This window comes from Trichechus manatus, unplaced genomic scaffold (genome assembly GCF_000243295.1).
Source record: "Trichechus manatus latirostris isolate Lorelei unplaced genomic scaffold, TriManLat1.0 scaffold00093, whole genome shotgun sequence".
NCBI classification, from domain to species: Eukaryota; Metazoa; Chordata; class Mammalia; order Sirenia; family Trichechidae; genus Trichechus; species Trichechus manatus.
In genome coordinates, this window is record NW_004444029.1 from 621761 (window position 1) to 630908 (window position 9148).

Below are 9148 nucleotides of genomic sequence, written 5' to 3' on the forward strand. Positions count from 1 at the left end.
GACCAGTTAATACGACTATTATTCAAATTTACGCACCAACCACTAAGGCCAAAGATGAAGAAATTGAAGATTTTTACCAGCTTCTGCAGTCTGAAATTGATCAAACATGAAATCAGGATGCATTGATAATTACTGGTGATTGGAATGCAAAAGTTGGAAATAAAGAAGAAGGATCGGTAGTTGGAAAATATGGCCTTGGTGAGAGAAATGATGTTGGGAGATCACATGATAGACTTTTGAAAGACCAACGACTTCTTCATTGGAAATACCTTTTTTCACCAATATAAATGACGACTATATACATGGACCTTGTCAGATGGAATACACAGGAATCAAATGGACTACATCTGTGGAAAGAGACGATTGAAAAGCTCAATATCATCAGTCAGAACAAGGCCAGGGGTTGACTGCGCAACAGACCATCAATTGCTCATATGCAAGTTGAAGTTGAAACTGAAGAAAATTAGAACAAGTCCACAACAGCCAAAGTACGACCTTGAGTATGTCCCACCTGAGTTTAGAGACCATCTCAACAATAGATTTGACTTGTTGAACACAAATGACTGAAGACCAGACCTCTTTAAAATGTGTGGAATGACATCAAGGGCAACATACATGAAGAACGCAACAGGTCATTAAAAAGACAGGAAAGAAAGAAAACCAAAACGGATGTCAGAAGGCACTCTGAAACTTGCTCCTGATCTCGAGTAGCTAAAGCAAAAGGAAGAAATGATGAAGTAAAAGAACTGTACAGAAGATTTCAAAGGGCAGCTGGAGAAGACAAAGTAAAGTATTATAATGACACGTGCAAAGAGCTGGAGATAGAAAACTGAAAGGGAAGAACATGCTCAGCATTTCTTAAACTGATAGACCTGAAGAAAAAATTCAGGCCTCGAGTTACAATAGTGAAGGATTCTATGGGGAAAATATTAAACGATGCAGCATCAAAAGAAGATGGAAGGAATACACAGAGTCACTATACTAAAAAGAATTGGTTGGTGATCAGCCATTTCCAGAGGTAGCATATGATCAGGAACTGATGGTACTGAAGGAAGAAGTCCAAGCTGCAGTGAAGGCATTGAGGGAAAAAAAGGCTCCAGGAATTAACAGAATATCAACTGAGATGTTTCAACAAATGGATGCAGTGCTGAAAGTGCTCACTCGTCTATGCCAAGAAATTTGGAAGACAGCTACCTGGATAACTGACTGGAAGAGATCCATATTTATGCCTATTCCCAAGAAAGGTGATCCAAATGAATGGGAAAATTATCGAACAATATCATTAATATCACACACAAGTAAAATTTTACAGAAGATCATTCAAAAGCATTTGCAGCAGTACATCAACAGAGAACTGCCAGAAATTCAAGCCGGATTCAGACGAGGACATGGAACTAGGGATATCATTGCTAATGTCAGATGGATCCTGGCTGAAAGCAGAGAATACAGAAAGATGTTTACCCATGTTTTATTGACTATGCAAAGGCATTCAATTGTGTGGAGCATAACAAATTATGGATAACATTGCGAAGAATGGGAATTCCACAACACTTAATTGGGCTCATGAGGAACCTGTACATAAATCAAGAGGCAGTTGTTCGGACAGAACAAGGGGATACTGCGTGGTTTAAAGTCAGGAAAAGTGCGTCAGGGTTGCATCATTTCACCATACCTATTCAATCTGTACACTGAGCAAATAATCCCAGAAGCTCAACTATATGAAGAACAATGGGGCATCAGGATTGGAGGAAGAGTCATTATCACCTGCGTTATGCACATGACACAACCCTGCTTGCTGAAAGTGAAGAGAACTTGAAGCACTTACTGATGAAGATCAAAGACCACAGCCTTCAGTATGGTTTACACCTCAACATAAAGAAAACAAAAATCCTTACAACTGGACCAGTAAGCAACAACATGATATATGGAGAAAAGATTGAAGTTGTCAAGGACTTCATTTTACTTGGATCCACAATCAACACCCATGGAAGTAGGAGTCAAGAAATCAAAAGACGCATTGCATTGGGCAAATCTGCTGCAAAAGACCTCTATAAAGTGTTAAAAAGCAAAGATTTCACCTTGAAGACTAAGGTGTGCCTGACCCAAGCCATGGTATTTTCAATCACATCATATGCATGTGAAAGCTGGACCATGAATAAGGAAGACCGAAGAAGAATTGACACCTTTGAATTGTGGTGTTCAAAAATATTGAATATACCATGGACTGCCAAAAGAATGCACAAATCTGTCTTGGAAGAAATACAACCAGAATGCTCCTTAGAAGCAAGAATGGTGAGACTACGTCTTACATACTTTGGACATGTTGTCAAGAGGGATCATTCCCTGAAGGACATTGTCTTAGTCATCTAGTGCTGCCACAACAGAAATACCACAAGTGGAGGGCTCCAACAAAGAGAAGTTCATTCTCCCACAGTCCAGCAGGCCACAAGTCCAAACTCAGGGCATCAGCTCCAGGAGAAGGTCCTCTCCCTCCGTTGGCTCCAGAGGAAGGTCCCTGTGATGCATCAGTCCTCCCCTGTTCTGGGAGCATCCCAGTGCAGAAACTTCAGGGCCAAATGACATGCTCTGCTTTCAGCACCGCCCTCCCAGCTATGTGAGGTTCCCATGTGTCTCTGCTCACTTCTCTCTTTTATATCTCAAAAGAGATTGGCTTAAGACACTATCCAACCTTGTAGACCTCATCAGTATAACTGCCGCTAATCCATCTCATTACATCATAGCGATACAGTTTACAATACATAAGGAAATCACATCAGATTACAAAATGGTACACAATCATACAATACTGGCAATCATGACCCAGCCAAATTTATACACACATTTTTTGGGGGACATAATTCAATCCATGACAGACATCATGCTTGGTAAAATACAAGGTCAGTAAAAAAGAGGAAGACCCTCAACGAGATGGACCGACAGAGTGGCTGCAACAATGAGCTCAAGCGTAACAACGATTGTGAGCATGGTGCAGGACAGGGCAGTGTTTCGTTCTGTGGTGCATAGGGTCACTATGAGATGGAACCGACTTGACGGCACCCAGCAACAACACAGGGTCACATTCACAGGCACAGGGGTTAAGACTTTGACATGTCCATCTGGGGACATGATTCACCACAACAGATGGTCCACACTTGGCTGGACATGGACACAGGAATGGCCACTCAGCAGGCAGGGTGCTGTGTGTCCTGGTCCCAGAGACACGGCGCCCAATGGAGCTGTACTTGTCTACTCCTCCCTCTTGTTTCTCTGAGCCCTGAGACACCCACCCCACAGTGGCACATCTGTCTCACCGCACGGCCCCTGGTAATCCCAGGCTCATTCGGGTCACACCAGGTGGCTGCTAGTCACCCTGAACTGTCCCAGGACCCCCAGGCTATGTCTGGTCACCCTAGGCTTCTCAGGTCACCCCAGGCTCACTCAGGTCATCCCAGGTGATCACTGGTCACCCCGGGCTGTCCCTGGTCACCCAAGGTGGCTGCTGGTCACCCCAGGCTCCTCAGGTCTGGAAGTAGTATCGATATGGTCTCTCACCGAGCTGTGGCTCATCTCACTCCCTCCTTTTCTAGGAGTTAGGCCCCAGGGGAAGGGCAGGCTTGCCCACAGTCCCAGAGCCACCCGGGTACTTCCAGCTGCCTCAAACCACAGTGCTGGGGACCACTGTCAAGCATGTTCCACGTGAGAGCTTGAGGCTCCTGGGTCCCCTTGCTGAGTTGACACCAGGCACTAACCCTCCTTGCTGCCTTCCCTGCTGGCCACCCAGGCGCCCAATGCCATGCTCTCATGGTGCTGGCTCCACACCTTCCCGCCGCCCTGCCATCGTAACTATGATCACAGCCAGACATCCACCTCCCACTCTGCCCCTTCCCGCTCCCCTGCAGAGGGGCTTTCAGAAGGGGGCTGTTTAAATATGCTTTCCATGTCGAGAATAGGAGAGACAGGTGGCCAGCTTTTGGAAAGGTTTCCAGAACTTTCCCTAGTGAAGCAGACAGAGGCCTGTCAGGTGTCACTGAGCCCCAGGGTGCTGGCTCACCAGGCTGTCACCTGTCCTGCCTCTGGCTCCGGAGGCTGTTTTTCAAGACAGACAGACATGAGAACAGAGGAGAAGCTTCCTTATAGGGAAGAAGGACACCTAGAGGGAGAGAACCTAGGAGGGGACCAGCGAGCAGGAGGAGGAGGGGGCTTTAAATCCATCCTTGGGGGTGAGGAGGCCCCGGGACTAAACCAGCTTGGTGTCTGAGGAAGTCCACTCAAGACCCCTGAGGAGGCCTGCCCCTTCCCATGGCAGGACGGCCACTCGCTCAGGACCTGGGAAGGGGCATCGAAGACTCCTCACATTTTCAAGACTAAAGAGCTGCCCACCCATCCCCAGAGCAGACCCTCAGGGAGGAAGGGCTGAGCTCCCACACCCACTAGGCAGAGGTGGGTGGGGGCTGAGGCCTGGCCAGCACAGAGGTGACCCTGTGAGCCAAGAGTGGCCCTCAGGGCCTGGTGGGAGGCCCCCAGGGCTTGTCCTCCTCTAGCACTGGCCTGTGTGAAATGTGGACGAGAACCCAGCAGGTATCCCAGCACCACCCCGGCTGGGGTCCAGCACCACCTGGATGCCAGGGACTGCCCAGCAGGGTGGAGGCAGATGCCTGGGACTATGGCCCAGATGTTGGTTCATCTGGTCTGTTTCCATCTGCACAGTTCATGGTAGAGGAGCCCCGGGAGGGAGAGGTTGGACTCTCCCCTCAGCCTCTGGAGGGTGATCAGGTGAGTCCTGAGGAGCAGACGTGGCTGAGGGTGCCAATCTGGTGCCCACTTGAGGCTGAGTGTCATTGCCCAGACTGTTGTGACTGTCCCCTGTCTAGTTCCCTGTGCAATCTGAAAAGGAGAAGTTACATTAACTTGGTGTGACTTTTCCTCATTGCTTTTCAGTTGCTCCCAGTATACACCTGCCTTCTTCTCAATGATCTATCCAGAATTGTGCTGGGGAGATCAATGAGGCCATGTCTGCGGTTCATCCAACTCTGCTCCCATCTTTCCCTCTTCCTAAAATTAGGACGTTTGCTGAGTCCTCATGTTTATTCTCCCGATTTTTCTTTTCTCTCCCTCCGTCCCTCCCTCCCTCCCTCCCTTCCTTCCTTCCTCTTTCACTCACTCAGTCACTCACTCACTCTCTCACTCACTCTCACTCCCTCTCCCTCACTCAGTCTCACTCTCACTCACTGTCACTCACTCCCTCTCACTCTCCCTCTCACTCACACACTCACTCTCACTGCCTCTCACTCTCTCTCACTCACTCGCTCACTCACTCTCACTCACTGCCTCTCCCTCTCACTCATTCACTCCCTCTCACTCCCTCACTCTCACTCACTCTCACTCCCTCTCACACACTCACTCTCACTCACTGCCTCTCTCTCACTCACTCACTCACTCCTTCTCACTCCCTCTCACTCCCTCTCCCTCACTCTCACTCACTCACTCTCACTCTCCCTCTCCCTCTCACTCTCACTCACTCTCTCACTCACTCTCACTGCCTCTCCCTCTCATTCACTCCCACTCACTCACTCTCACTCACTCTCACTCCCTCACTCCCTCTCACTCCCTCTCACTCCCACTCACTCACTGTCACTCTCACTCTCACTCTCTCGCTCCCACTCACACTCTCACTCACTCTCACTCCCTCTCACTCACACACTCACTGCCTCTCACTCTCACTCCCTCTCACTCCCACTCACTCACTGTCACTCTCACTCTCACTCTCTCGCTCCCACTCACACTCTCACTCACTCTCCCTCTCACTCACACTCTCACTCACTCCCTCTCACTCACTCCCTCTCCCTCACTCACTCTCACACTCACTCTCACTCCCTCTCACTCTCACTCCCTCTCACTCTCACTCCCTCTCACTCTCACTCTCTCACTCTCACTCCCTCACTCCCTCACTCCCTCTCACTCACACTCTCACTCTCTCACTCTCACTCCCTCACTCACTCACTCTCACTCCCTCTCACACTCTCTCACTCTCACTCCCTCACTCCCTCTCACTCACACTCTCACTCACTCACTGCCTCTCACTCTCACTCACTCACTCTCACTCTCTCACTCACTCTCTCACTCCGCACACTGAGTACCTATTGTATGCCAGGCCGCGTGCTGGTACCTGGAGGGTAGACGCTCAGCAGGTCTGCCATGGCACCAGCTGGGTGGGAGATGGGATGCTGCCACACGGCCATCCCGCAGAGAGCACTGCTCAGACCACTGTGGTCCCTCTGGTGTCCTGGAACCAGGCACACTCAGTCCTCTCCCTCTGACCTGTGCATCTGTCCTCCTCCCAGGATTGATGGGACACCTGGGCGGGGAGGGAGGGCTGGAGATGGAGGGGCCTTGGGCAGGGGGTGTGCCTCAGCAAAGGACAGAGTGCAGGGCAGGGGTCTCCTGGTGCAAGAAGTCTCCTAGGATGGGGGTCCTGAGAAGGGGGGGCTTTAGGGGAGCGATGGTTTGAGAACGGGGCTTCCGGGTGGAGGCTCCCAGTGTAGGGGCGCCCAGGAAGGGGATCCTGGGGGGAGCGGTGGCTCCCAGGGCATGGGTTCCCAGAACCCGAGTGCTGAGGGGGACTTGGCTCCCAGGGTAGGGGCTCCCGGGCGGGGGACCCGTCTGGGGTCAGGAGCAAGGGGCGAGGAGACTGGTCCGCACGCCCCCGCCTCCAGGCTGAGCGCTGCCCAAGGGTGGCAGGAAGGGACAGCTGAGGCCAAGCCACCGAGGGCGCTGGCAGCTGGCGCCGCTCGTTTGCATGTCTCTCTCCCAGGATGCCCCGCAGCGCGCGCAGGGCGGGGAGCGCGTTACTCCCCTTCCAGCAGCTTTATCCCGTCGCGGTGACCGGGTGCGGGGTCTGAGTGCATGCCCTCATCGACACTGGGGTGCGGGCGTTCACGAGCTGTGCTAGTGGGCGCTCGCTGTAAGGGAAAAGGGGGGCGATGTTTGGGCTTTAAATGGCCCCAGCAGGGGCATTTACCCCAACTGGTCCGAAGGTAATGAATCATCTCAGCCGATTGCTCACAATCAGTTACAGGTCGACCTGTTTGCCTACCCACCTCGTTTCTGCCCTGGACTGGTCTTTCGCGGACCCCGTCTCCCCTCAGGTGGTGGTGGTGGGGTCCTGCTTTTACTTTCATTTAAATATCTGGACAGCCGTCTGGAGCAAAGGAGAACGAAGGCAACCAAAGACACAAGGGAAAGATGAGTCCAAAGAGCAATGCACCACAGCCACCACGGCCTCCACCAGACTGAGTCCAGCACAGCTAGACGGTGCCCGGCTACCACCACTGACTGCTCTCACAGGGATCACAGCAGAGGCTCCCGGACAGAGCTGGAGAAAAACGTGGACCGAAATTCTAACTCACAAAAAAAGACCAGACTTACTAGCCTGACAGAGACTGGAGAAACCCCCAGAGTAGGGGCCCCCAGACACCCTTTTAGCTCAGTAATGAAGTCACTCCTGATGTTCACCCTTCATCCAAAGATTAGACAGCCCCATAATAAACGAGACTAAAGGGGCACAGCGGCCCAGGGACAAGGACTAGAAGGCAGGAGGGGACAGGAAAGCCGGTAACAGGGAACCCAAGGTCGAGAAGGGAGAGTGTTGTCATGTCATGGGGTTGGCACACAATGTCACAAAACAGTATGTGTACTAATTGTTTAATTAGAAGCTAGTTTGTTCTGTAAACCTTCATCTAGTACAATAATAAAGAAATATCTGGACAGCCTCCCCCCACCACAGTGGCCCCCACTCCCAGCTCCACACTGACCAGCTGTGATGTGGGGCAAGTTACTGAAATTCTCCAAGCCTCATTGCCTCCTTTATCACATGGAATGACAGCTTCTTTGTAGAGTTGTGGGGATCAAATGAGAGGTGGCAGGTAACAGCACTCAGGGAGTCCCCAGGACACAGAAACGGGCGCTGAGTGACTCAGTGAAGATTGCTGTTTAATGGCAACGCCGCCTTCTTTCTCTCTACGGCAAAGATAACCATCTCCTGCCGACCCTACCCACGGCCCTGCTGAGGTGACCAGGTTCCAGCCTCGGTTATCTCTCGCTGTGCTCACACCGACGTGCACTACACGTGTAGGAAGCGCGCTGCTTTGCGTGCAGAGTTTGAAGCAGAACCCACCCAACGAGTGATTTGCAGCTGCCCCCAGGCCACACGTGCCTGCCCTCCTCCCTCAGCAAGCGCCCGACGGGATGAAGAGCAAAGCAGGGCTCGCGCACTTCTCCAGCGACGAGGGCCGACAGGGGCCTCGGTTCCCACAAAGATCCAGGCCCGACTCCCAAAGCGCCCCTCTGCCGCAGGCCGTGCTGCACGCATCCTTCTCTGGCGGGCCGTGCAGGAAAAGTCAGGCAGGGCTCGTCATTGCCTCTTGCATTCCAACAATCAGTAAAGGTCCTTCTCCTGGTGCCAGGAGCAAAAGACCGGTCAAGTGAAGCAGTGGGAGTGGAGAAGGAACAAAGGAATCTGTAACTGGTTGTGATCAATTAGTTGTAAGCCCCGCACTGCACTCGGACCAGCCGGGAAACAAGCCGTGCTGCTGTGTATATAAGGTACCAGGATTCCCCGCACTGTACACTTAGGGTGACATGGGTAAAAGGCGGCGGGTCGGCGGGGTCTCCCATGTACAGATGCCTGCCTCCAGGGTGAGCTGCCCATGACGACACGCAAACATGTGCACGGTGACCTTGTTCGGACGCGCCCCTTTCCCTCTCCGGGGACCCGAAAGAGCCGCGGCCCGGGCCCGGGGCATTGTGGGAGATCATCGCGGCAGGGCCGCCCCTCCCCCAAGGGCGCCCGCGTCCACGGCCGCTGCGAGGGGCCCTCCGCCTGCACCCAGAGGGTCCCGCGACTGCTGGCCGGGAGCTGCGCCCCTTGGGCGAACGGGACGCGGCACCTGGGCGCGCGGGTACCTGCACCTTCTGGGCCAGGTGCGCACGCCCCCAGGTGATACGCGCCGGGCCGCGAGGAGGCGACTCGGGTGAGCGCGGAGCCCGCTGCCGCCAGGACAGGACCAGGGGGTCCGGAGCGCGGGGACGGGGCGGCAGGCCGGCGGGGGCTTCGGGTTCTGCCGGGGGCCCCATGAGACGGCACCCCGAC